Source organism: Pseudorca crassidens, chromosome 20, assembly GCF_039906515.1.
Source record: "Pseudorca crassidens isolate mPseCra1 chromosome 20, mPseCra1.hap1, whole genome shotgun sequence".
In the NCBI taxonomy this organism is placed as follows: Eukaryota; Metazoa; Chordata; class Mammalia; order Artiodactyla; family Delphinidae; genus Pseudorca; species Pseudorca crassidens.
The window spans coordinates 60510884-60537947 of record NC_090315.1 but is presented as its reverse complement, the minus strand read 5'-3'; the positions used below and the strand labels follow the sequence as shown (position 1 = coordinate 60537947).

The window sequence follows — 27064 nt, the reverse complement described above, 5'->3', positions numbered from 1 at the left end:
CTGGATGGGGAGCATGACGTGTCTGGAAGAGCCTTGGATTGGGGTCAGGGGTCTGAGTCCAGCTGAGCCACTAACACCTTGGGTGGCCTTGGACCGCTGGCCTCAGTCCCACCTCCACCCCCACTCCCTCATTTTATGCACGAGGCCACCGAGGCCCCAAGACCTGAGCTCGCCCCTCTCCAAGGCCCCTTCTAGCTGTGGCATTTCCAGTCTTTTCTGGCTCCTCATTAACAGAATATTTTCATTTTCCAATCTGCATTCCAGCTTCCTCCCACGAGCCTCGACCCCTCTAGCAGGGGAGCGGGCACCGTGTGAAATTCTCTGAATTGCACATGGGGGAACCTTGCCCCATCTCCAACTGAAGGGGCCAGAGGCTAATTGGCAGGCCTGGCCGCATCCTGTATCAGCCCCACGGACGTGCACGCGGGCCTGGGAGCCGGGCGCTGCCGGGAAACGCGTGCTCCTTCTCTCTATGTGTTACAGGCCCCGTGGTTCACCGTCTGCTCGGAAATTGGGTAAGTGTTTTCTTACCCAAACTTGAGTAACCGCTGTTGAAATGTATGGTTGGAAAGTCTTGGCTCTCAGAACAGACCACACAGTGACTCGCCCAGTGAAACTCAATGCCCTGGGCTTACTCGGTTTTACCTACGACACCGCTACAGGAAGAAATGGGTTTGGAGGGGTTGAATATCTTTCCATCCATTTCTGAAAGGTTTTATTAATTGGAGGAAGGCGGACGGGTGTTGGTGTAGCTCTGCTTTTAGCCTGGAAATGGCCTCTGGTGCAGGGGCAGGAAGAAAGCCCGAGAGACAGGGAAGGAGCATCCCTGGGGCCTCTTGGCCTTGGAGGCTGGCGGCGGCTGCCTGATGCATGTGTCCAGTGGGAGCTGGAATCAACGAGGGTTCCAGCCGGGCCCACCGTGGCTTGTGCCACATTCTGGCAGGCTTCTCGTCAGCCAGTGCAGGCCCCATTTTTAATCAGCCTCTTTTTCCCTCACAAGCCAAGAAAAAGCTGTAAAGTCAAAAGAACGCTGGCATCTGTTCCCGGCCTCAGAACAGAGCAGATATTGTCCTGGCCTTCCAGTCCTCTGCGGCCCTCATTCTTGTCGACCACACAAATGGTTCCAATCAGTTTCCAGAGGCTCTCTGTGGTGTTTTAGGATGTTTGCTTGCTGCATTCTAGGGTCAGTGACCCTCCAACCTGGAAAGTCACCTTCCCACCCACTCTTCCTGCTGACACAAAACGGAAGATCAGGTGTGAGTTGGACCTGTGTGTGTGTGTGTGTGTGTGCACGCCCAACGAGACACCCAGGAGAGGCTGTGGAGCCTCTGCATTATTCGTGGAATGTCCATGTGTATGCTTCTCTCCTTGGAATGCAGGAAACACAGGGCCTGCAAGACCCATCTCAGCTCTCAGGTGACCCTTACTTGTTGATGGGGCCACGCCCACCTTTCCACCTTGTCCCCGGGGGCTTGACCTTTCCTGTCTGAACCCTTTTTGGGGCTGACAATGGCTGTGTCACTCACCCTCTGCAGGGGACACAGGGCCTCACAGCTGTCGGGGAAGTGGGATGTTTTCCTCCTTTATCAGAGAGCATCAAATCTAGAAGCTTTGTATGCCAGGCTTCCAGGCAGCAGATTAGCAAGGTAGAAGGGATGAGTGTCTCCTCGCTGCCAAACAAAGTTGGATTTGTTGACTGAGCGGCAACCTGGACTTGGAAATCAAGTCCTGCAACAGAGGACTGGCCTCCCTGCCCCCGCACGGCAGAAAGAGCCGTCTGTGCAAGAGCACAGTCCTTCTCAGTGCCCCTTTCCACATATGAGACTTAAAGTCTGATCTATTTCTTTCCAGCGACGGAAATGAATCTGGAGGACCCCTCGTGGTGGGACAGGCATAATTGTGACTTGCTGAAGGCCGACTGGCTGCCAGGCACTGTGTTAAAGACCCCGTGTTAACGTCTCTTTCTAGTGTTGAAGGCACTTCTTTCTCTGTTGGGGAAAGGAACTGTAAACCCTGATTTCCCACAGTGTATTCAGCCAAGAGCGGGTAACTGGAGGGTCAGAGAGGCTCTGGTTCCCTTGCCCTTCCTCCCTCATCCCATCTCCATCGTCAGCCCGGCTGCTCTGTCTCAGAGAACTGAGGCTCTCTAATGTATTTGGAGGTGTCAAGCAAATACGCCCATGACCCCCCAGCACTGAGACTGTGTGAGGGGAGAAAGGTCAGAATTCTTCTTTTTTTTTATCTTTGACTGCGTTGGGTCTTCGTTGCTGCGAGGCCATTCTCTAGTTGTGGCGAACGGGGGCCACTCTTTGATGTGGTGTGTGGGCATCTCACTGCAGTGGCTTCTCTTGTTGCAGAGCATGGGCTCTAGGTGTGTGGGCTTCAGCGGTTGTGGCATGCGGGCTCAGTAGTTGTGGCTCACAGGCTCCAGAGCGCAGGCTCAGTAGTTGTGGTGCACGGGCTTAGTTGCCTGTGGAATCCTCCTGGACCAGGGCTCGAACCTGTGTCCCCTGCATTGGCAGGCGGTCTCTTAACCACTGCGCCACCGGGGAAGCCCCAGAATTCTTCACTGCCTCTGTCACAGGTGGGCCTTTGGAACTAGATACTGAGACAGGTTGGGTATAAGACTTTTTTGGGGGATTAATACTTTTGAAAGGAAGGCAGAGGAAACAGGACTGGGTAGAGGAAGAAGCTGAACTTCGATGTGGCCTGGTAGAGCCTGGGCCAGTCTGATGGGGCACTTGGAGTGAGGACTGTGGTCAGAGTGTCTGTCGGCTTAAATGCCCAGCCCTTATACCTACGCCTCTGGGAGGCTGGCTTGGCCGGGCAGCTCTCTGCAGCTGGGAGAGACCTGAACGGACTGACAGCTAGCTGACCACACTCCCTACCACTGGGGACCGGAACACAGTTTTATTCGAGACCAGCACTTCCTAATTGTGCCCTAGGACCCTGGGAGTTCTGTGAAGGTGAGAAAGAAGGGCCTGTGAGTGGTTTCAAAATTCAAAACATGTGTCTTTATAACTGAAATGAAACCACAGCCAAAAGTTGTCTTTGCCTTGGTCAGACTTGATGAGCAGATGCTGGCAGCGTTGGGCTGCACAACTGCAGACGTGTTGAGGGTGGGGCTTGGGGCCAGTCACTCACTCACCACTTACCCACTCTCCCTTGACCAGACTCTAGTCAGGCACCTCTGAGCACTTTTTAAACGAGGCCTCATCCTTGGGCATGTCCTCAAGAGCCCAGTTTTAACCAGAAGCCTGCTCGGTGGGTTTAGCCAGAGTCGCCCACCTTTGACTTCTGACCACCCGACCTCCTCATCCCCACGCTCCCTGCTGATGTCTGACCCCCTGGGCTGCCTTCAGCAAGAATCCTGTTGGGTCTGGGTAGCCAGAGTCTCCCTCATCCATCCCTGATGCTTCCTACTATTAATGTTCCATCTGTTGACACTGGCTGTAAATTCTCACTTTTCATTGTTGAATTCAGAGTTGAGTCCAATCTCTGTTTCTTTCCTCCTGCAAAATCTCATTGCAGTGGACCCTACACCTATTGCAACAGTCTTGAATAAAGGCTGCCTCACCATTTTAACAAGGGTCATGAGTGGTTTTTTTCTTTAACATCATCATCACCACCTTTCTCACTATCACTGTCATCATCCTCATCATCATGGGAGGATGGACTAGACACCTTCTGGGTACCGAGGCAGAACTGTGTCCTGGAGGGCTGAAGTCACAGCTCAGTTTGACAAAGACCTGTGTGACAGCACTGTCAGCAGCTGGTTATTCCCTGTTCCCTGAAAGGCCTCGAGTAGCAGGGCAGATAACAGAAATGATCGGCGTTTGGGGATGTAAGGAAATATGGCGTGGTGAGCTACGATGAACTGCCTGAAGATAATAAAGTCCAGAGTTTTACCAAACAAAGTGATGGCCAACAAAACCCACGTGAGGGATGAATCCAGCCCAAAGGTCCCTAGTTTGTACCACTGGCCTGGAGGGTTGTTTTCTTCAGATTCAGTGAGTTTCCCAAGCCTGGACAAAGAGACACGGATAGCCATTTGTCGGGGATGGGAGGCCACGGGCTGTAGTGGGAAGGTGGTGGTTTCGGAGTCAGAAGGTTTGGGTGTGAGTCCCAGACCGCAGCGCTGGCCACGTCGGTCAGTCAGTGCCTCTGAGAAACGGCAGCCGAGTTAGTCCGCGCCTCGCCTCACTCAGCTGCCGACAGCAGAAGACGCTTGGCTCTGTGCCCAGCACTCAGGGGAGGTTCACTGTGACCCTAACTGGCTTAGGGAGTTAGTGGCTAAGACAGTGGAGGTCCCTGCACTCCTCCTCCTCCTTGTACACCACACGTGCTCACACACTCATTCGCTCTCCCCCACACACACCACTTTCAATCCTGCAGCTCCTGTCGCCCGCCTAATCCCAGAAACACCCCGTAGACCATCTTTACATGCATTCCTGGGAGATCATTTCCTTCTTCTCCAGAAGATGCATCATGATATCAGTTAAGAACAATGAACTCAACCCTGCGGCTCTCCTGGCTCTCTGGGGCTAAACTCTGACCCAGGATCTGCTGCCCCTGGGCTTTCTGAGTAAGCAGGCCTACCCCAGCATACCTTGCCTCAGGCCACCCAGTCTTTCCCTCCCCTGCAGGAAGCCTGTGGGTGGGCTCCCTCCCTCCCATCGGGCTGCCCAAATGGGGAGGCTCCTCCCCAAGATTTTAACCCTTTCTTGTAATGGAAGGACCAGGGAGGCAGTGTCTTCTCTCGTCCACAACTGCAGTGGATCCCGGTAAGAGGCCAGCTTCTCCAGATCTGCAGGAAATGGTCCACTTGCTTGGTGCATGCAAGCCCTCAGTAGATGCCAGCTGAATGGATGCTTCCCCTAAGGAGCAAGCTGGCCACGCCTAGACCTCCCAATGCCCTGGGCATGCAGTGGCTATCTGCTGATTTTGCCCACTCTGCACCCATCTCCCCTTTGTTCCCCTTCAAGGAATCAATCACCTTCCCTCCACCCCCGGTCCACTTGACTGAAGGAGCATAGGACCTGGGCTCAGCAGTGAGAATACCCTTTCCACCCTTTCTGACCACAATGACTGGTTCGGAGATGTCGTATGACCCAAATGTATCTAGTGAGAGCCCTCCAGGAGTCTTCTGCTGGAACACTGCAAAGGAGACGCTCCGTTTGCCCTGGGATTGTCAAGCTGTGATGATTTGGACGTGAGGCTGCCTGAAGCTCCTTGCCATCCCTGTGGGAGAACCTACCCAAAAGGAAACCCGGAGCAGAGGAAAACAGCAGAGGGAAGGAGGGAGACCAGGACCTGGGAGCACTGTGTGAGCCTTGTCCATATTAACTGCAGCACAGACTCTCTAGTTAGGAGAAGCAAGTAATCCCCTGATTGGCATGAGCCAGCTTGAGATGGGCCTCAAGTCTTAATGAATACAGGTCGCAGGTTGAGGGGTGCTTAAAAATCTACTTAAAATGGCTTACAAGTCATTTAAAACCAGAAGTTTATAATGATGACAACAGCAGTCACAATAGATGGCATTCACTGAGGGCTTTCTTGTATGCCAGAAATTATACAAAGGATTTTAAATGTTTTTCCTGAGTAAATCACTAAACCTATCCTGTGCTGTGCACACTATTCCAATCTCTATCATCACCATCACCACCGACATTATCATCATCATCACCATCATCCTCGTAATCAGCATCGTCATCACCATCCCCACGCCCGTCATCACCATCATCATCTCCAAGATCAAGCTTTGCGTACTCCCAGAAGCATGCATTCTGTTTTAACCCTCTGCTCCTTTGCTCTGACAGCCTTTTTAGCCTGATGACCTCTTTTCATGTGGGAGGTGGTAGAGGGAGTGGGTCCAGACTGGGGTTCTAGGATTAGGCTGCCTGGGTTCGCCTGTTAGGTATTAGCCGTGTCTCCTGGGCAAGGTGGTTTAGCTTCCCCAGGTCTTGGTGAGCTTGTCCGTGCGATGGGAATGATAACAGGATTCTACTCCGAGTGTAGATTTTGACTTTCACATTTTCGAATCTGGTGTGCACAGCTGTGCCTTTCCCTATTTCCCTATAATCAAACTTCTCTCTTGAGATCCCGTTTCTACTGAGTGCTGGAAGATCCGATGTGCCGGTTCCAAGGAACTCGGTCACACCGAGTTTAAGACTCTCATGTTGGAGAGTCAGTTTCCTCTGCATCCCTTCTCTTCTCTTTCCCAAGGGGATCTAAGTTCATGACAGGGATTATGTGTCCTTTTAGCATAAGGGGTGGGCACCTGGTCTGTGTGTCGTTCTCTGTCCTTGTTGGCTTTTACTAAATGTAACTGCTGAGGGATTTTGAAAATTGAGGTGATGCTCACATTACACAAAATTAACCATCTTAAAATGCTAAATTCAGTGGAATTTTGTACATTCACTGTTGTACAGTCATCACCTCTATCTAGTTCTGAAACGCTTTTGTCACCCCAAAAGGAGACCCAGTACCTTTTTTTTTTTTTTTTTTTTTTCTGCGGTACGCGGGCCTCTCACTGTTGAGGCCTCTCCATTGCGGAGCACAGGCCCCGGACGTGCAGGCCCAGCGGCCATGGCTCTCGGGCCCAGCCGCATGCGGGATCCTCCTGGACTGGGGCACGAACCCACGTCCCCCACATCGGCAGGCCAACTCCCAACCACTGCGCCACCAGGGAAGCCTGAGACCCAGTACCTTTAAAGAGTCACTCCCTGTTTGCTCCTCTCCCCAGGCTCTGGCGATCACTAGTCTGCTTTCTATGTCTGTGGATTTGATTTACCTCTTCTGGACAGTTCATATAATGGAATCATGCTGCTGTTTGTGATGGGCTTCTGTCAGCATAATGTTTTCGAGGCTAATCCACATCGTAGCATGTGTCATTCTTTTTTATGACTGATTACTATTCTATTGTGTGGATAAATCACATTTTATGTATCCATTCTGCTAATGGACATTTGGGCTGTTGCCACCTTCTAGCTACTGTCAATAATGCTGCCATGAACATTTGTGTACAACTTTTTGTTTCAATTCTTTTTGGGTATATACCTAGGAGTGAATTACTGGTTATGTGGTATTTCTATGTTTAACTTTCTGAGGGACTGCCAAACTGTTTTCCACAGTGACTGAGTCATTTTACATCCCCACCAGTAATGTATAAAGGTTCCTGTTTCTCCACATCTGCTGAGGTTCTTTTCCATGTTCTGTTTTGTAACCGTTTACAATCCGCATATCTGTGCTCAGCTGATTTCCTTAAGCCTTACTGGGTGCATGGGTTCCTCAGGCTGTTAAGTACAGTTGTATAGGTTGTATACTGCACAATCCAAGGCACCACTCACGTAATAGTCATTGTAGATTTGTATATTTATTGTGTCAGTTTTGCAGAAAGTGGCAGCAGAGTATCTTGGGGAAGGGATATCTTTTTCAGATTTGCACAGGGGTGCCATGTGGGGCTAGCTGTGGTGCTGTGCAGCTAGACCCTCTAGATCTCCAGCCCCACTGCCCTTTTCCTCCCTCCTACAGCAGCTGGCCTGGAGCCTGCACCTCTAGCCACCACTCCATCTTGCTGTCCTGGTACCCCCATGCCAATGACTATCATAGCACATATCCCCACTCCCTCTCCCTTTTCCCCTAGCACTTGGTTCGTAGCTCTGATTAAAAGGTCAGGAAAGGATTTTCATCCCCATAGGTTTTGCTTAGAGAAGAAATGCTTTTAAAACCTCGTTAGCCTCTCTCTAATTCCCCTCAGTCAGCAAGGGGAGACCATGCAACCCTGGGGAACTAGCACATTCTTGGAAGTGATCTAATTTGACTGTCTCAGCAGCCTTGCAAGCAGGAAAGGATTTCTGTAACCACTTTGCCGACTGGAAAATGAGGCTCAAAAAGTGAAATGGCTTGCTCAAAGCCTCCCAGCGAGGAATACAGATCACAAGGAATGTTTATTAAGTGCCTACCATGGGCTAATGCTGTTGTAAGGATTGGTGTTCATTTATCTATTTATGTAGTGAGTATTATCCCCATTTCACTGATGAGGAAATTTGAGGCACTGCGAGGGTGGGTGATGCCCCTGGGGTCTGACTGCTACAAAGTGCAGACCCTGCTCTCCTAACTTAAATGTCAGCTGATGGATCAGTCTTGGGAGGGTGGGGTGTTGAGACACCATGGAGAAGTTCAGTTTTATTTTAGGTGGTAAGCTTAGCGTCCAAATATAATTTAAGTTCCAGTGTGGAGCCCTCGGCTGGGTTCCTGCTTTGAAAGAATGTTGTAAGTCGATTCCTGAATGTTTGGTGAACATAACTGACACAGGGGGAGAGATGCATCTGGTCTGGCTAGTAAACTGGGACTCTTACTGGTTCTGAATTTTGTGGCAATATTACGTATTTTTATTTCCTAGCAAAATTGTACTCTGGCAAGCTGGTGAAATGCAGCATTCTGAATCTTATGATTTGAGGCTTTTTACACCAAACTCCTGCTCTTGGTTTCCTAGGGAGCATGTGAGTGGGTGTCTCAGAGGTCTACTTAGTGAGACCCACCAACTCTGAGGTGCAGAGTACTTGCTTGCCCAGGCTCCCCTGACCCTGAAGCAACCCTGGAAATTGGGGAATCATCACTCATCCAACCAAAATGCAGTGTGCGTGTGCTGTGTATTGGGTCCTAGTGTGTAGAGGGGAGGTGAGACGACCAGGATTCTGCGTTCCTGGTGCTTGCATTCTCGTCTGGAAGAGAACGGTGGCCTAGAGAGGACGGAGACGATCCAAGTAGTGGCAAACGCCTGGTAGAACCCAACAGGACGCTGTGATACATGCCTGGGCTGGGAGCTTACTGTGGGTGAGAAGGTGCCTCTGAGGAGGTGGCATTTTGCAAGAAAACTTCTGGGACAGGAAGGAAACAGCTATGAGAGCCTGGGAAGAGCATCCACAGAAAGAGGGAACAGAATGTGTGAAGCACTGTGGCGTGGGAAAGAGCTTGTCCTGTTATCCCCATTTTACAGATGAGGACCCTGAGGCTTAGAGAGGTGAGGCAGTGAGGTCCAGGCTTGGACTTAGGTTTTCTGTCTCCAAATCCAGGGCATTCTGTTTGGCCTCAGGCTGCCTTGCTGATGGTCTGAACCACAAGTCCTGTGGTCCAGGTGTAGCCCTGCTGAAGGCTTTAACCTTCATGCGGCTCAGTCGGAGGGTCACAGACCACTCCTCGAAGGGTACTGAGGAAGGGAGGGGTTATGTGGTCGGAACTGGCATCCTTTCTCACAGACAGGGGACTAAAACTACTGAGGGTGTTTGTACGTTAAGATTTTTCATCTCATTGCGTGAAATTGTGTTGTTCCCTGGGCCCTAGGGACACTTTTCCAATCAGGGTGAAGAGAGCAGTTTTTTCCAACTCAACATCCCTTTCTTTTTCCAGCCACTCAAGCAGAGGCACCGCCCAAGGGTTGTTTGGACAAACACGGGGATGGAACTTTTGGCTCTGACAGTGATGGGGAGGGGCCAGGAACACAAATGTCCTGCAGTGCGTGTGGTCAGTCTGTACATCGAGACCCATCTCACCACTGTGGCGGGCTGAGGACAAGCGATGTGTGGGGATTTACTCCGAAGTCTGCCTTAGAAGCACGTTTGCTGCAGACTTGGAGTCTCGGAGCCGCCTTAGGGTTAACAGTGCCCTGGCTGAGAACTCACAATCGCGGGAGGGAGCGAAGCCCTGAGACCTCTGCTCAGGCTCAAATTTCCTGTTTCTGGTAGAACTTCCCCCTCACTGGCTTTGCTTGGGTTTCTCCTCCATGCTGTTAAGATTCCTTGGGCTGCATAATTACCTCATTCTAGGTTCAGCACTAAATGGGCTGAGTGGGAGAATCATGATTATGCGATTTCCAACAAATGTGAATTTTCTCCATTTCGCACGGGGAGGATCTGTCCCCCTTCCCTGGACACCAACCGATGCAGAGCCAGGGTCCTACTGCTCTGATTGGAGTCACATGGTTTGGGAGATGTTTTTCTTCATTAACACAGGGTCTAGGGTGGGGGGCCACAGAGCTCTAACACCCATCACTCCTTCCTACCTTTTTATTTTTTTAAGTGAACATATGCTAAAATTGACTTTCTCTTTGTTGTATGGTCCTATGAGTATTAACGCATGTATAGGTTTGTGTCATCATCATCGCAATCAAGATACAGGGCAGCTGCACCACTCCAAAAATCTCCTTCATGTACCCCTGTGCAGTCACACCCTCCCCTCATCACCAGCCCCTGGAAACTCCTGGTCAGTCCTCATCACGATAGTTCTGTCCTCTCCAGAGTGTCATATCAGTGGAATCATAGAGAATGGAATCTTAGAGCCTGGCTTCTTTCACTCAGCACAATGCCTTTGAGATCCAGCCAAGCCGCTGCATGTATCAACGGCTCCTCTTTTTTCTTTCTGAGTGGTATTCCATGGTTTGGATGGACCGTGATTTGTTTATCGTTCGCCAGTTGAAGGACTTCTGGATTGTTTCCAGATTTTGGCGATTATGAACGAAGCTGCTGTTAACATTTGTGTACAGGTTTTTGTGTAAACATGTCTTTATTTCTCTTGGGTAAATACCAGGAGTGAGATTGCTGGGTCATATGGTAGGTGAATGTTTAAGTTTTTAAGTAACTGCCCAACTGTTTTCCAGAGTGGCTCCATCACTATACATTTCCACCAGAAAAGGGTGAGAGTTCCCACTTCTGTGCATCTTCACCAGCACTCGGCATTGTGAGTATTTTTAGTTTTAACTATTTTAGTGAGTGTGTAGTGGTATCTCATCGTGATCTTGATTTGCATTTCCCTGATGGCTAATGATGTTAGACTTCTTGTCATGTGTTTATTTGTTATCCCTGTACCCTCTTCGGCTAAGTATCAGTTACAGCCTTTTGTTCATTTTTAATTGGGTTGTTTGTTTTCTGCCTGTTGAGTTAAAAAAAAAATCTTTGAGTATAATTGACATACAAGGAACTGTATACATTTAAATAATAGAATCTGATGTTTTGACATACATATCCAACTATGAAACCTTTACCAAAATCAAAATAATGAAAATGTCATTGGTACTCCCTAGTGTCCTTTGTGATTCCTCTCACCCTCCCCTTACCTCATTCTCAGGCAACTCCTGATCCACTTTCTGTCAATGGCAATATGAATTTCCTAGATTTATATTAATGTGTTTGTTTTTTGACTGGCTTGCTTCACTCAGCATGATTATTTCAAGATTGGTGCATGTTGTAGCATGCATCAGTAATTCTTTCTTTTTATCATTGATTAATATTCCAGTGTATGAATTTATCATAGTTTTTCCTTTCGTCTACTGATGAATATTTATGTTGTTTCCAGCTGGGAGCTATTACAAATAAAGCTGCTGTTAACATTTGTGTATATGTCTTTGTGTGGATATGTGTTTTCCTTTCTCTCAGGAAAATACCTAGGAGCGGTATTTTTGGATCATATCGTAGATGAATGTTTACATTTTTGAGAAACTGCTAGATTGTTTTCCAGAGTGGTTGCATCATTTTACATTCCCACCAGCAGTGTAGGAGAGTTCCAGTTTCTCCATGTTCTTGCCAATACTTGGTGTGGTTAGACATTTTATTTTAGCCATCCTGTGAATAGGGAGAGTTTTCTTTCTTTCTTATTTGTATGCCATTAAAAAATTTTTTTAATTAATTAACTAATTAATTTGGTTGCACTGGGTCTTAGTTGTGGCAGGAGGGCTCCTTAGTTGTGGCATGTGAGCTCTTAGTTGTGGCATACATGTGGGATCTAGTTCCCTGACCAGGGATTGAACCTGGGCCCCCTGCATTGGGAGCGTGGAGTCTTAACCATGGTGCCACCAGGGAAGTCCCTGTGTGCCTTTTTTAAAATTGAAGTAAAGTTGATTTATGTTGTGTTAGTTTAAGGTGTACAGAAAAGTAATTCAGTTATATATATATATATATATATATATATATATATATATATATATATATATATATATAAATATAAATATAATTTTTCAGATTATTTTCCCCTATAGGTTATTACAAAATATTGAGTATAGTTCCCTGTGCTATATGGTAGGTACTTGTTGGTTATCTGTCTTATATATAGTAGTGTGTTAATCCCAAATTCCTAATTTATTACCCCCCTTTTCCCCTTTGGTAACCATAAGTTTGTTTTCTATGTCTTTGGGTCCATTTCTGTTTTGTAAATAAGTTCACTTGTATCATTTTGTTAGATTCCACATATAAGTGGTACCATATGGTATTTGTCTTTCTCTGTCTGACTTACTTCACTAGTATGATAATCTCTAGGTCCCTCCATGTTGCTGCAAATGGCATTATTTCATTCTTTTTTATGGCTGAGTAATATTCCATTGTGTATATATAAAACATATTCTTTATCCGTTCATCTGTCTGTGGACATTTAGGTTGCTTCCATGTCTTGGCTATTGCAGATAGCGCTGCAATGAATACTGGGGTGCATGTATCTTTTTGAATTATAGTTTTCTTTGGATATATGCCCAGGAGTGGGATTACTGGATCATACAGTAACTCTATTTTTAGTTTTTTAAGGAACCTCCATACTGTTCTCCATAGTGGCTGTACCAATTTACATTCCCTCCAACAGTGTAGGAGGGTTCCTTTTTCTCCACCTGATTTGTGTATCTTTTATTGCTTTGTCTTGTCTTATTGCACTGGCTGAGACTTCCAGGATGATGTTCAACATGAGTGTTGAGAATAGATATTCTTGCCTAATTCCCAATCTTAGGAGAAAAGTGTTTCATCATCATAAGTATGATACTGACTGTAGGAATTTTTTTCTTTTTTGGTAGATTCCCTTTATTAGATTGAGGAAGTTCTCTTGTATTTCTAGTTTTTAGAGAGTTTTAAAAAAATCATTGGTGGATATTGAATTTTGTCAAATGATTTGTCTGTATCAATTCACATGATCATATGGATTTTCTTCAGACTGTTAATATGGTAGATTACACTGATTAAGTTTTGAATAGTGAACTAGCCTTGCATTCCTGGGGTAAACTATACTAGGTTGTGGTGTATTATTCCTTCTATATATTGATAGATTCAATTTTCTAGTATTTTGTTAAGGATTTTTGTGCTTATGTTCATGAAAGATATTGGTCTGTAGCTTTTAAAATATTTTCGCTTGTACTATCTTTGGTTTTGGTATCAGGGTTTTGGTTTTGGTATCAGGTACCAGCCTCATAAAATTAACTGGTAAGTATTTCCTCCTTTCCTCTTTCCCGGAAGAAATTGTATAGAATGGTGTTATTTCTTCTTTAAATGTTTGGTAGAATTCATCAGTTTAACTACCTGGACCTGGAAACTTCGTTTTTAAAAGATCTTAAACTATGAATTCAGTTTTTAAAAATGGTTATCAAACTATTCATATTATCTATTTCATCTTGGGTGAATTTTGTTAGTTTCTAGTTTTTGTGGAATTTTCCCATTTAATCTAAATTGTCAAAGGTATTGGCATAGAGTTGTTTATGGTATTCCTTTATTGCATCGTTGATGTTTGAGGGTCTGTAATGATATGCTTTCTTGTGTTCCTGGTATTAATAGCTTGTATCTTCTTTTTCTTATTTGTCATTCTTGCTAGAGTTTTATCAATTTTATTATTTTGAAAAACCAGTTTTTCATTTCACTGATTTTTCCTTATTACTTTTCTTTTTTCAATTTCATTTATTTCTGTTCTTTATTATATATTTTTTCTGCTTACTTTGGTTTATTTTGCTCTTCTAGTTTCTAATGATGGAAACTTAGATCATTGGGTTAAGCCCTTTCTTCTTTCTTAAAATAAGCATTTAATGATAAAAATTTCTCTCTCAGCACTGCTTTAGCTGGATTCTGCAAGTTTTGTTACATCGTAGTTTCATTCTCATTCAATTAAAAATATTTTCTAATTTTCCTTGAGAACTCTTTGACTTATCAATTATTTAGATATGTTTTAGTTTTCAAGTTTTTGGATATCCTGTTATCATTCTGTAATCGATTTCTAGTTTAATTTCATTATTATTAGAAAACATACTTTGTATGGTTTCAGTTCTTGTAAATTTGTTAAGGTTTGTTTTATGACCCAGGAAGTGGTTGTTGATCTTTGTGTTCTGTGTGCACTTGAAAAAAACGTGCATTTTGCTATTGGTGGTGTTTTATAAATTAGATCCAATTGCTTGATGGTGTTGTCAGTTCATCCATATCCTTGCTGATTTCGTCTTGTTTGTTTCCTTGAATGGAGAGATGAGTGTTGAACTCTCTAACTATAATTGTGGATTTGTTTCTCCTTTTAGTTCTGTTGGGTTTTGCTTCATTGTTTTCCTGTAAGTAATGTGTTGCTTTTCTCTGGCTGCATTCAAGATATTTTTCTTTGTCTTCTGCTTTGATTATTTTGATGAGAATGTATCTAGGCATGGGTTTCTTTGAGTGTCTCCTTTTGGGGATTCACTGAGCTTCTTGAATCTGTAGGTTTCACTTTTTGATACATTTGAGAAGTTTTCAGCTATTATTTTCTTAGATATTTTTCTGCACTGCATTTTTTCTTTCTCCTTTCCTTCTGGGATTCCTAGGACATGAATGTTAGACCTTCTGGTTCAGGTCCATGAGTTCCTGTTCATTTGTTTTTTTCTGTTCTTAGAATTCTTTTCCTTCCCTTTTTTTTTTGTCTTTCAGATTGGATAATTTCTGATAATCTATCCTCGTACTCAATGATTCATTCCTCTGCTGTCTCGATACTGTTAATGAGCCCATCTGGTGAGCTCTAACACTTTGGTTATTGTACTTTTGAGTTCTAAAATTTCAATTTGCTTCTTCTTTATATTATCTTTCTTTGCTGAGACTTCCTATCCTTGCATTCAGTTTAAGAGTGTTTGCCCTTACTTCCTGGAGCATTTTTATAATAGCTAGTTCTAAGTCTTTCTGATTGTTCTAACATCTGCGTCATCAAGGTATGGGGGTCTGGTCCTTGTCTTTGAGGGTAAAAGTTGAGATTTTTCTGTTTTTTCATATGCTAAGTCACTTTCATTTGTATTACAGACATTTTGAATACTATATTATGAGGCTCTAGGTCTTGTTTAAATGCCACAGAGGACTTTAGTTTTGTTTGATCGGGCATTTGACCCGTTCAGCAAGTTCCCACCAGCCTCCTGCCGGCTGTGGTCCTGACGGCAGGTCAGTTTCCAAAAGCTCTGCCATGCTGGTCAGAGCTGCCCTGCGTGTGCACCACCCAGTGGCCAGTCTTGGATCTGGATGATGGTTTGTTCTGTGTTCAGTTCTCAGTCTTAGGTATGCTGTTCAGGGTCAGGCACGTGCACATGCATGCAGCTTAGGGGTGAGCCCAGGAGCTCATGCACAGCTTTAAAGGGTCCCTTTCCTTGCCTCCTCCCACTCTGTGGGCTCCTTAGTGATTTCTGGTTCCCTGGACTCGCTGTGGGTCCTCCCTTCAGAGAGCTGGGACTTGAGTTACTCTGCTCTGCTGCGCACAGTTGATAGCTGTGCCTGCATCCAGATTGGGAGACAGAGGCGGGACCACAGCTTTTCTGATCAGTGAGGAAGGTTCTGCTCCCTCTCAAGTAGGGGCCATGGGTCACTGCTGTGGCTGCTGTCATTACCTATGCCCCGGGAATGTCTGAGGACTGAGTGCAAGAGAACAGAAGAAAATAAAAATTGAAACAAGATTTCCCTGCTGTGTCTCTTCCCCCTTCTGGAGGGCTTGTGTTTTTCCCCCCAGACCTGTCTCTCGGTCTCTCTGTCTCTCCTTGAGCCTGGTACCTGTGTCCAGGTTTGAGGCCACTGTGAGCCCATACAGGGGATATTGGAGGAAAAAATGGGAGACTTTCTGCTAGTTTGGTGATATTTTGAAATTTTCTCTTAATCTGCCTGCTCTTTACTATCCATGGGCCTTGCATGGCTGCCCTGCACGTTCTGTCCAAATTTTGTAGCTGGACAAGATACTGAATAGCTTCATCACCACAAGGACCCCTCCTGTTGACCTTTTATAACCATGCCGACCTCCTTCCTGCCCCATCCTCCACCCCTTCTCTACCCGCTGGCAACCACTAACCTTTCTCTATTTCTAAAATTCTGTCATTTCAAAAATGTCATATATATGTACTCATTCAGGATATAACCTTGGGACTGGATCTTTTTCACCCAGAAAAATTCCCTGGAGGTCCATCCAGGTGTTGTTCATTCCTTTCTCTTGCTGAGTGGTATTCCATGGTGAGGGCGTATCACAGTTTGTCCATACACCCGTTTGAGGATGCCTGGGCTGGTTCTAACTTTTGGCTGTTGCAAATAAAGCTGCTGTGAACATGAGTGGAAAGACTTGTACTTGAACCTATTCGAATTTCTCTGGGATAAATGTCCAAAAGTGCACAGACCTAAGCGGCAAATATTATCATTCTTTCTACATTACAGGTGAGGGAGCCGAGGTTAGGGGAAATGACCTGACCAAGAGCACTCAGTGAATAGGTGACAGGTCAGACTGGTGTCCGGGGCTCCGATTGGGCAGCTGAACCCTTAGTGGCCACTCATCATCTTCCCCATGCCTGTCTTAGCCCAGATCCGGCCTGAGGGAAGGCAGGTGATGCAGAGCCTCAGCCATGCATGGCTGTAGCTCCTAGCAGGATCTTCCTCTCCATCTCGGGTCTGGTTATCACCCTGCGTGCTTCTCTCATTCAATTTGCAACTCAAAAGTCCCCTTCTCCGAGAAGCCCCCCGATTATTCCAGCTCAAGGACCACCAGGCATGCGGAAGGTGGTGGGGGGCCATTTCAATTATGTCCACAGTGCTGATCGACCTGTCCTACTTATTTGTGGACCTGCCTTTGTCTCCCTTCCCCCATGAAATGGTGGGTTCTTTGAGGGCTGGGTCTCCATTTGCTGTTGTGTCCCTGGGGCTTAGTGCAGTGCCTGGCACACAGTAGGTGCTTAATAATGAGGCAGACCTCATTTTGCTGTGCTTCGCTTTATTGTACTTTGCGGATAATGCATTTTTACAAATTGAAGATTTGTGGCAACTCTGCATCATGCAAGCCTGCGGGCACCATTTTTCCAACAGCATTTGTTCACTTCGTGTCTCTGTGTCACATTTTGGTAAATCTTGCGATATTTCAAACTTTATCACTGTTACCATATTTTGTTACAGTGATCTGTGATCAATGACCTTTGATGTTACCATTGCAAAAAAATTTTGTCTTGCTGAAGGCTCAGAGGATGTTTAGCATTGTTTAGCAATAAAGTATTTTTTAATTAAGGTTTCCACATTTTTTAAGACATAATGCTGTTGCACACTTAATAGACTACAGTATAGTGTATACATATCTTTTATATGCATGGGAAACCAAAGAATTTGTGTGACTCGCTTTATTGTTTTATGCTCTATACTGTGGTTGCCTGGACCTGAACCTGCAGCATCTCTGAGGTGAGCCTGTACTGACGGACAAAGTGGTTTAGAGAGATGAGTTCTAATGTTGTGAAGGCTGGATGGGCTACTCTGGGGCTCTGAGAGGGTTATTGCTGAGAATGATCCTGAGAATGAACTTTTAGTAATATGGATCCACGGATGAGGCTCCGGGTTCCCAGGAACCACTCTGTGTGCTCAGAGGTGTGTGCGTTTTTTTCTGGCTGGACTATCCTTTGCTGAAATCGGATGCTCTATGGTGTTTGTGAGTCCCCCACGGTCAATACACCTGCATTTTAACCCTATCTCATCATTTTCAAGCCCCCCTTCTTATTGTCCCCTTTGGTCATTTTCACCTCAAGGTTTTGAGAAGTAATTTTCTGCAGAAATTGCACTAATTGAAGGCCCTTTGGCTTCCAAAGGGTCCATTCTCTGTAGTAATTGAGCCTGTGTAATTGGGCTTCATCCTAAGTCAGTGCATCATCCTCAGTCACATCTGTTGCTAATGGTCTTGGAGGGATAACAAAGCAGGGGATCTCTCATTTGGGTCTGAAAGGGGTCTACAGCACAGGGATGCTGTCAAGCTCTGAGGGGGCTTTAACCCGAGAGGTGGGGAGGAAGCCTCCCTTTACAAGACCAATTTAATCAACAAAAACGAACAGAATGGGGTGTGTCAGTTTGTTGGGAAGTTACAGGAGTTAGTGCTGGCCTGAGAGTTTGGGCGGCCTCTTGTTTGCAAGTTGGACAAACGCTTTGCGGTCAGAATAGGCCACACTCTGCTGCAGTGAGAAACAGCCCTGAACAGCCAGTGACTGAGGATGACAAGTGTAGATTTCTTGCTGGTACAGAGTTGACTGTGGGTGGAGGTGGCTCCCAGGACAGCTGCCCTCTGTGAATTTGCTTAACGTCCAGGCTGCCTGGATCTAGAGGCACCTCCAGATCAGTACATGTGTCCATGATGATGTCAAGACTGGGTGAGGGAGGGCAGAAGAGTTGCAAGGGTGGAACGCCTCTGCCCAGGAGGGGCAGTGCCACTTTCACTCCCCTTTTCTTGGCCGACACAGGTCCTGTGGCCACACTTGACCTTAAGGCAGTTCTGGTTATTGGTTGGTGGTAGTGATGCTCACCTGTGAAGCTCTGCTGAATGCCAGGGTAGCTCACAGGCCTGGGTTCAGATCCAGACTCTCCCACGCTGTTGATTTTGTGCCATGTGAGCTGTTGACCTGCATGTCTCCTTTCCTCACTGGAGGGCTCTGGTGGGACGGAATGAGTTAATCCAAGCATGGCACTCAGAACAGTGCCCACCCCCCGCCCCTGCACGTGCTCAGGATATGTGAGCTGTAAGAATTCGTTCTGAGACAGCAAAGGCAAAACAAGGGGAATTTGTTGGGTCCTGGGAGGGGCAGGTGGGAGATGCCAGCTGCTTCAGGACTGTCTCCCACTCCCATTTCTGCTTCTGGGGTTTATTCTCCCAGGACAATGTGTGACTGCAGCCTTGTTACCACGGAACAATCTTGTGCAGACCCCATGGAGAAACCCCAGGGGATACATGATTGCTTCATCATGTGCCCGTCCCTCATCCATCATGATGGCTGGTGGGCAGAGTCCTGTAATTGGCAACGCCATCACCTGTCCGGGAGGGGCCACTCCCTGAGGAAGGGTTGTGGGTTGGAAGAAAGGGGAGAAGAGGCGCTTGGCCGCTAAGGGCACCCCGGACTTGGTGTATTTTGCTTAGTTCATGGGCCCGCCTCCTACTGGTGGCTCTCGTGGACCCTCCATCTTGTTGGAGGGGCCCAGAGGAAGGGTGGTGCTCTCCCTGGTCACCTCATCCCATCCCTGCCTTGTAGATGTAGACTCAGACCCCAGCTTGCCCTTGCAAGCTGTAAAGGGGATGGTTAGAGCCCGGCCCAGACATCCATGACCACGTGGGGCCCAGGCGTGGTGCTGTAGTCCCTCATCCCAGACCCGCCCAGCTGGGTTTCGGGTCAGGGCTGGGGCTGATGGAGCTTCTCTCGGAATCCGTGCTGTCAGGCCCACACCCGGTACCTGCTGAGCCCAGGAGGGGAGGGTGAGGTGTGCAGTCCCTCCCACCCAACCACCCGCAGCTGCCCGGCCCGTGATTAGGTCAGACCTCAGTGCTGGGAGGGGAGCAGGGGTGCTGAGAGAGGTCCCGGCAGCCTCCAACCCCCCTGCCGCCAAGCTGCATTCCAGGACGTGGGAGATGTTCTCTTTAGCAGAAGCGGCAAGGTCAGGACCTGGGGCTGTCCCCGAAAGAACAAGGCCTGGGGGACCCCTGGCTCCCAGAGAGGGTGTTGGGAAGGGGGCCTTTTGGGAATACTTGTTTGGTATTGAATGCAATCAAAGCCACTTCTGGATCTGGCAGTGCCAGCTGTGGGATCTCAAGCAAGCTATGTTGTCACTCTGGAACTCCATTTTCTTATCTGTGAAAGGGAACCACAGCACCAGCCTCAGAAAGTTGCTGTGAAGCACAAAATGGAAACGGGTTTGAACTGAAGAAGGCTGTGAGGAGCCCTTCAAATGCATGAGACTGGCTCCCGCTGCCCTAGTTTATTTCCTTAGGACTGTGAGAAGTCCACTCAGTTGGTCTTTTGGGCTCTATTAGTACTTACAATAAGTTCTAATAAACACCTGACACCCTGAAAAAAATTCACTCTCATTTTTGCCAGAACCCGTGAAACCCACCAGCCCCAAGCATGTAGTTGGTGGAAGATGGTCCTGGTTATTTTTCCCGATTCTATATATTTAGGCATTGACACCTTCATCCCCAGCTGTCCCTTCCCCGGAAGTGCCTGTGAGCACTGGCATAAATCATCCTTCAGCCCAGGTGTGACCTCCCTGTGACCACAGCTTGGGGAAACGGCAGAAACTATAAGGTCACAGAGGTTCCCGTGATGACGACTCTGGCTGTTTGTCCCCATAGTTTGTCCTTTCCTTTTGTGGTCTCCTCAATGCTAGGCGGCACTGTAGGTATGCAGGTGTGATAATCCAATCCAGTGGTTCCACCAGCAGTGTCTATGGGGTGCTCATATCCTACGTGTCGAGTCAGGCACAGTGGGGCTTGTGGAAAGAATATAGAACCTGCCAACCAGGAGCTTCCCCTCCATTTGTGGAACAAGCCACATCCACAAGTGGCAGAATCCATCACGTGCCATGAGAAGCAGCAGGAAAGTAGGGGGACAAGCCCAGGAATTGGATTCTGGTGGACCTGGGTCCAAATCCTGGTTTTGCACTTACTCGCTGTGTAACCTTGGGCGAGTTCCTTAACCTCTGTGAGTCTATTTTCTCATCTATAAAATGGAGATAGAAATACTCATCTCAATGCAAATTAAAACCACAGTGAGGTGTATGCATTTTTCACCTATCAGATCGGCCAAGATCTAGAGACTGGAGCTCATGATATTGGTGGTTACGTGCAGAAACGGGCGTATTCATGCATTGATGCTGAGAGGAGGAATTGAGACCACCTCTAAAGAAAACCCTTGGAAACACGAACTGAAATGTAAAATGCACACATCCTTTGATCCAGGCACTCCAGAAATTTATATCCAGATTATTGCCACACGGAATGGTTACAAAGATGTCAATTTCAGCATTGTTGTGATACAAAATGGAAACGTCATGGATATCTATCAATAGAAAGTGTATTAGTATGCAGTTTAGGCCTACAGACACTGTTGTGTGGCTTTGAAGTAGGGTGGAGCAGAAGTGTGCATACTGATGTAAAATGATTCCTCGTTGTGGACCCTCTGGGGGGTTGTGCCGTGTCCTACAGCAACTTGGGGACCTGAGCTAGTTTTCAGTGTATTAATTTTTATGATCATTGTTCATTTATGGCAAGTGATACAGGTCCTCTATTACAGATAATAATACAAAGCTTCCTTTAAAAAGTAATGGGTGAGCTGGGGTGAAGTGAGAGAGTGGCATGGACTTATATATACTACCAAATGTAAAATAGCTAGCTAGTGGGAAGCAGCCACATAGCACAGGGAGATCAGCTCGGTGCTTTGTGACCACCTAGAGGGGTGGGGTAGGGAGGGTGGGAGGGAGACGCAAGAGGGAGGAGATATAGGGATATATGTATATCTGATTCTCTTTGTTATACAGCAGAAACTAACACACCATTGTAAAGCAATTATACCCCAATAAAGATGTTAAAAAAATAAAAATAAGCATAAAAAATAATGGGTGAAAGAAGCCAGTCACAAAGGGCCACATAGCGTAGGATTCCATTTATAGGATGTGTCCAGGACAGGCAAATCCACAGAGACCGAAAGCAGATTCGTGGTTGTCCGGACTGGGGCAGGGCAGTGGGGAGCACTGCTGATGGGGATGGGTTTCCGTGTGGGGAGGGGAAAAGCTTGGGAACTAGATAGAGGTGATGCTTGTGTAACATCATGAATGTACGTAAATCATCTGAACTCTACACTTTCACATGGTTAAAATGGTGAATTTTATGTCATGTGTATTTTACAACAATAAAAACAGCAGCAACAACAAAGTAGGGGGTGGGTTTAAAGATGTTTGTAAGGAGCAGTGCAGCTGGCCCTTGGTAGGTGAGAACTCTGAGGCTGGGGGGGCTCTCAGGCCGGCTTTGAGATGCGCTCGCCCAACTGTGCCTGGCTATGGCAGCCCTGTTCTGTGGTTTCTGACCGGACCCCCTTTGATCTCCTTTCACGGTTTCTTGTTGATGTTCCGACATGGCAGCCCTGAGCGGGGAGCCCTCTCTATGAAGTCCAGTCTTGAAAGTTGGCCCTGCCTCAAGCAAACGAAGGTCAAAGAAAACAAGATTTATTTCCAGGGAGAAGCCAAAACTATGTTTGCTGTAACATCAGGCATCAAATGATGATGTGGTCCCCCCCACCGTGGAAAAATACTTCCATCTAGTTTCTTCTATTAATAACGGCGGTCAGCCCGTAAAAATTAATGTGTCAACTGCCTCAGAGCTGAGCTATCTCAGGGGCCTTTGATCCGCTCCTCATGGCTGCTGGCCCTCAAAAATGTTTTCACTCCATATTTTACCTTGATGGGTTTGCAGGAAGGTAATTAAATTATTAAAACTTTAATTGCCTTCCTGTATATAATTATCGCCTGTTAAAGGACACTTTTTATTCACAGGCTGAAAAGCCCCTATTTTTTTTTCTTTCTTTTCCTCTCCAGAAATGATCTTGCTATGCGTGCTCTGAACCATTAATATGTTGTGGGATTTTTTCTTTTCTATCTTTAATATTGGTCAGTTTGAAATGGTGCTTTATGATTCTGAGGATTCTTTCCCCTCCTGGTCCCTGGATGGAAGGACCAGTTGTCGACTGGAGAAGGTCATGGCAGACAGGCCATCTTCCAGGGACTCCCCAAGCAGAGGGACTCTTTTCAATCGCCGTACTCAATTCCTTCATTTTACAGACAAGGAAGAAGCTCAGAGAGGGGGCCTGACTTGCCTTGGGTCACATAGGAGTTAGGCAACAGGGATCACAGCCCAGGTCTGCTCTTGAGAGTCAGAGACACGTTTTGCCAACTAATATTGACCTGTGCATAAAGATCTTTGTTCATTTTGCTTGTTCTCAATATCCAGCTAAGTACTATTCTCTCTCTCCTAATGATCTCTTAATATCGTCCTGCTAGGACGATATTACAATCCTTTGCTAGGGGGAGTAAGCAAAAAGGATCACAGTGTCGACAGGGTCTTTGGAATCTTTCAGGAAACTCCCACCCTTCCTGGATGGCACCAGGAACCCGAGTACATGTGGCACAATGGTTTTCAACCTTGTCACACCTAGCGCCTCATTTTTATAACAACGATTTCACAATGCCTCCTTTCTTATCCTGATGGAATTCACGTGATATAGCCTACTTACAAACACAATTTCAAAAACAGTGCTGTTATTCTTACATAAAGGAGCAATATAGGGAAGTTATTTATTTAAAATACGTTTCAATGTGCGAGTGCTCAGGCTCGCCTGTACTAGCAGTCTTGACCATGTAGTGAAATGTTTCTCTACCCTTATAAATGAATCTGGGTTTTAAAGGAGATATTTCTCCATGGCATGTTGTCAAGCGCTTCTTTTCATATTTGAGATTTTGAAATAAAGACTAAGTATCTTTGCTTATAGACTCAAACTCACCGGGAGGGCGGCAGCCTCAGAAGGAGCGCTCTTGAGAGCTGTGTGGATGGCTCGGACACCATGAATGCTTGCCAGCGTTCACTGTGTGTGCTGAACAATTTTTCATGAGGTTTCGAACCAAGCAAATTGTAGTCTTCCTTTGATTTACATGGTAGTTGGAAAATTCAGGGTATGTTAAAATTATTTCAAAATGCTTTATATCTGTATATAGAAAAGAGTCATGTTCCAGGCTCCGATAATTATAAAATGAACCTTCATCTCTGTCAGTGTCAAAAGTCACACAGGATGTGGGTAATTCGTGGTTGAGCGAAGCTCTCTTGTCCATTGCAGGATGCCAGCCATCCCTTGACTGCACCCCTCCTCCTATAAATGCCAGTATCACCCCGTCAGTGTTTCAATCAAATATGCCCCTAGTTTCCACACACCCTCTAGGCAGCAGCATCACCCTCATGGAGAGCGTCCAGTTCAGTATTACACAGTGCCAGAAATTTGGGTAGCAGAAATTAAGATGAGAACATTTTATTTTATCTTGCCAAAATAAAGGTCAGGAATTGGGCAGGGCTCAGCTTGTCACTCGCTGATATTCAGCTAGTGGATGGGCTGTTCTGTGGTGCAAGGTGGCTGTGCTCACGTGGCAGGCACCTTGGCAGGGGTGGCTGGAAGGCTGGCTCAGTTAGAACTGTCACCTCCAGATGGCCTTTCCTGAAGGGCAGTGTCTGTGCAGTCACATCAGCTCAGGGCTTCTGGAGTGAGTGCTCCTAGAGAAAACATAGAAGCAGAAGGCTTCTTAGGGTCTAGCCTTGGGCATCCTAACCTGTCACCCTGCCGCATCCCATTGGCCAACCAAGTCCCTAGGGCTGGCCTTGATTCAGGAGGAGGGGAATTAGACGGCCTCATAGTGGTGGGAGGAGCAAAAACTGTCCATCTTCAATCGGCCACAGCCCTTTTTTTAAGGATTTCGTCTCTAGCATGTGGTTGACGTTTCTCAGTATGGCCATTTAGAGTCTGGGTCACCACAGATGAAAGAGACTGGCTAGTCCTTTGCATCAGAGTTGAAAGCCACCCACATGCCTGCTTTCCAAACACAGCCCTACTGCCTGCATTCATGCTGCTGTGTTGGAGTCTGGTGGCATTGGCCTTTGTTCCACAGGCTCATTGAGTCTGGTACCCAATGAAAGCAAATCTTGTTGCAGAGTGGCAGCTGCACGGGGGACCCAGCCAGGTTGAGATAGAATGAGTACCCAGCTCACATCACTCTGCAGAAACCTGCCACACTTTGGGTCATCTCTTGGGAATCAGATGTGTGTGAGGGAGGGTGACGGCCACCCAGGCATCGGAACAGGGGAGGCTCTGGCAGGGGCTGGAGATGTGTGGGGTGCAGTAGGAGATGTTTTATTTTTTAAACAGCTTTATTGAGATAAAATTCATCTACCATAAAATTTACCTGTCTAAAGTGTATAATTTAGTGCTTTTTTAATAGATTCATAGTGTTGTACAACCATGACCACTGTCGAATTCCAGAAAAAAAAATACACGCACACACACTTTTTTAAAAAGCAAGCAGGACATTAAGGAAGATATATTTCATAAAAATTATTTTGAGAACCAGGAGGTCATAAGATATCTCAATGTCCTCTGTCTGTCTCTGTCTCTCTGTCTGTCTCTCTTTCACACACACACACACACACACTCACATACACACACACACACACACACACACACACACACACACACACACACACACACACACACACACACACACACACACACACACACACACACACACACACACACACACACACCCCTACCCCACGTCCAGATCATGCATGCGTGGGATATAATTATGCAGTTAACGATCCGGGCCAGACTTGAAAGCCTCAGAGAAGCTCTGAGAGGGGCCTACTGGCAGTGGGGTCACGGGGCTGGTGGTTTTGTGTGGGGCCTCTGCATACCCTCAGCTCATGGCCTGGGTGACAACAGTGAAGGCCGCCCACGTCACTGCTGGAGTCTGTCCCTCTCGGCCCTGATGTTGCCCTCTGTCCCAGCGAGCCGCGTGACGTGTGCTGCGCTGCGGGCATCCTCGGAGGGGCCCCCTCGGAGGGGCCCCCGCCTCACAGAGGGCTCCTTTTCACTGGGAGTATGGTTTGTACCACAGGCCCAGAGCTTGGGCTCATGCTGGGCACATGTGGGCTGGAAAAACATTTCACAATGGGAAATGGGCCGGACTCGGCCAGGAGGGAGGAAGTGCCCTCTGCAGGCCTGTTTGGTCTCGGGTACGATTTCAAAGGTCCCTGTTTTGAAATTATGAGACCACCAGAAAAGCATGCTGGGGCCAAAAATGACTGTAAAAGGTAATAATTGTTAATAACTTGGCATCCGCCCCGTCATTCAAGCAGCCTGGTTTTGGCAAACATAAAGGACAACATTGTAAGCAAATAGGAAGGCAGCGGCCTGGCCCATAAAGCTGTTAACCGCACCATAACTAAATATTAAATGTGAGTTTTTAATTCAATTTATAGCTGTAATAAGGATCTTTGCACCAACGGGGAGGAGACGATTCGAGGCTCATAAAAGATATAGAGACAAAGTGATTTGAGCATTCTGCTGTTTTCATAATCAGGGCAGCAACCTTGACCTGGGTGACCCTGGGAGGGTCACCCTCAGTGTTCACTGGGTGCTTTGGGACATTTTTAAGGAGGAGCTAGGTGGTCAGAAGTGGGGGTGCCCACACCTCCTGGGCTAGGTACTATCGTAGGCTGGCCGGCAGAGCTGTCCTCACTGACCAGCCATCAGCTCCTGCGTGGCCTCCAGTCAGCTGCCTGTCTTAGGTGGGCCCACCAGGTGCCAATCAAAGCCAGGCTCTCTCTTTACATGGGTTTTTGGCCTTGACCTTCAAGCTTCCCCAGCAGACCCCACAGGGTTTACTAGGGCAGGTTTCAGGGAGTCATGAAAAGAGAGATTTTTCACTTGAGATGCTGGCAACATGCATGTGTTGGTTTTCTCTGGGGGCCTGGAAGGGCTATCCGCCGACTCACACAGTCCTTGACTGTACCCTCTCTGGCCCAACCAGCAGAGGTAAGGATTGTCAGACATGATGAACTTCCGTTTTAAAAAAATAATAACTCACTTCGTTTTCTCCGGTAGAAACTATATTTTAGTAGAAAATCCAGGTGGTTCTGGACATCATCTCTAAGAAAATAAAAGTTATGTGTGACCCCCAACACTTAAGGCTACATTCTTTAATACTCTGCTCTGCTCGCTTTCATCTTTGTTGCGACAGACGCCCCTAGTCCGCAGTGACGCCAGTTGCCAGAGCGGCCTGCTCTCTGCGCGCCAGGGCTTGTGCTGCTTGCCTGGTGTCGCGACTCCTTACGCTGGGAATGGCCATGTGGGGTATGGCTGATGGGAGTCCAGTAAAACCACGCAGCTTGCTCAAGGTCGCACAGGTGGCACGTGAGCTTGGGCTTTGAGCCCAGGTCGCCTGATCCTGAAATTCATCCAGCTGTGGTA

The 27064-nt window shown here is 46.9% G+C and overlaps 1 long non-coding RNA gene across 1 annotated transcript in view; it reads left to right on the top strand.

The window, feature by feature from the left end:
- Window positions 1–270: 270 nt before the first annotated feature.
- Window positions 271–27064, top strand: part of LOC137214511 (uncharacterized) — a 107179-nt gene continuing 80385 nt past the window's right edge. Inside the window, exons 1-2 of the long non-coding RNA XR_010938936.1 lie at window positions 271–515; window positions 10658–10737. This is a non-coding gene — a long non-coding RNA (uncharacterized lncRNA). The remainder of the gene's footprint in view (window positions 516–10657; window positions 10738–27064) is intronic.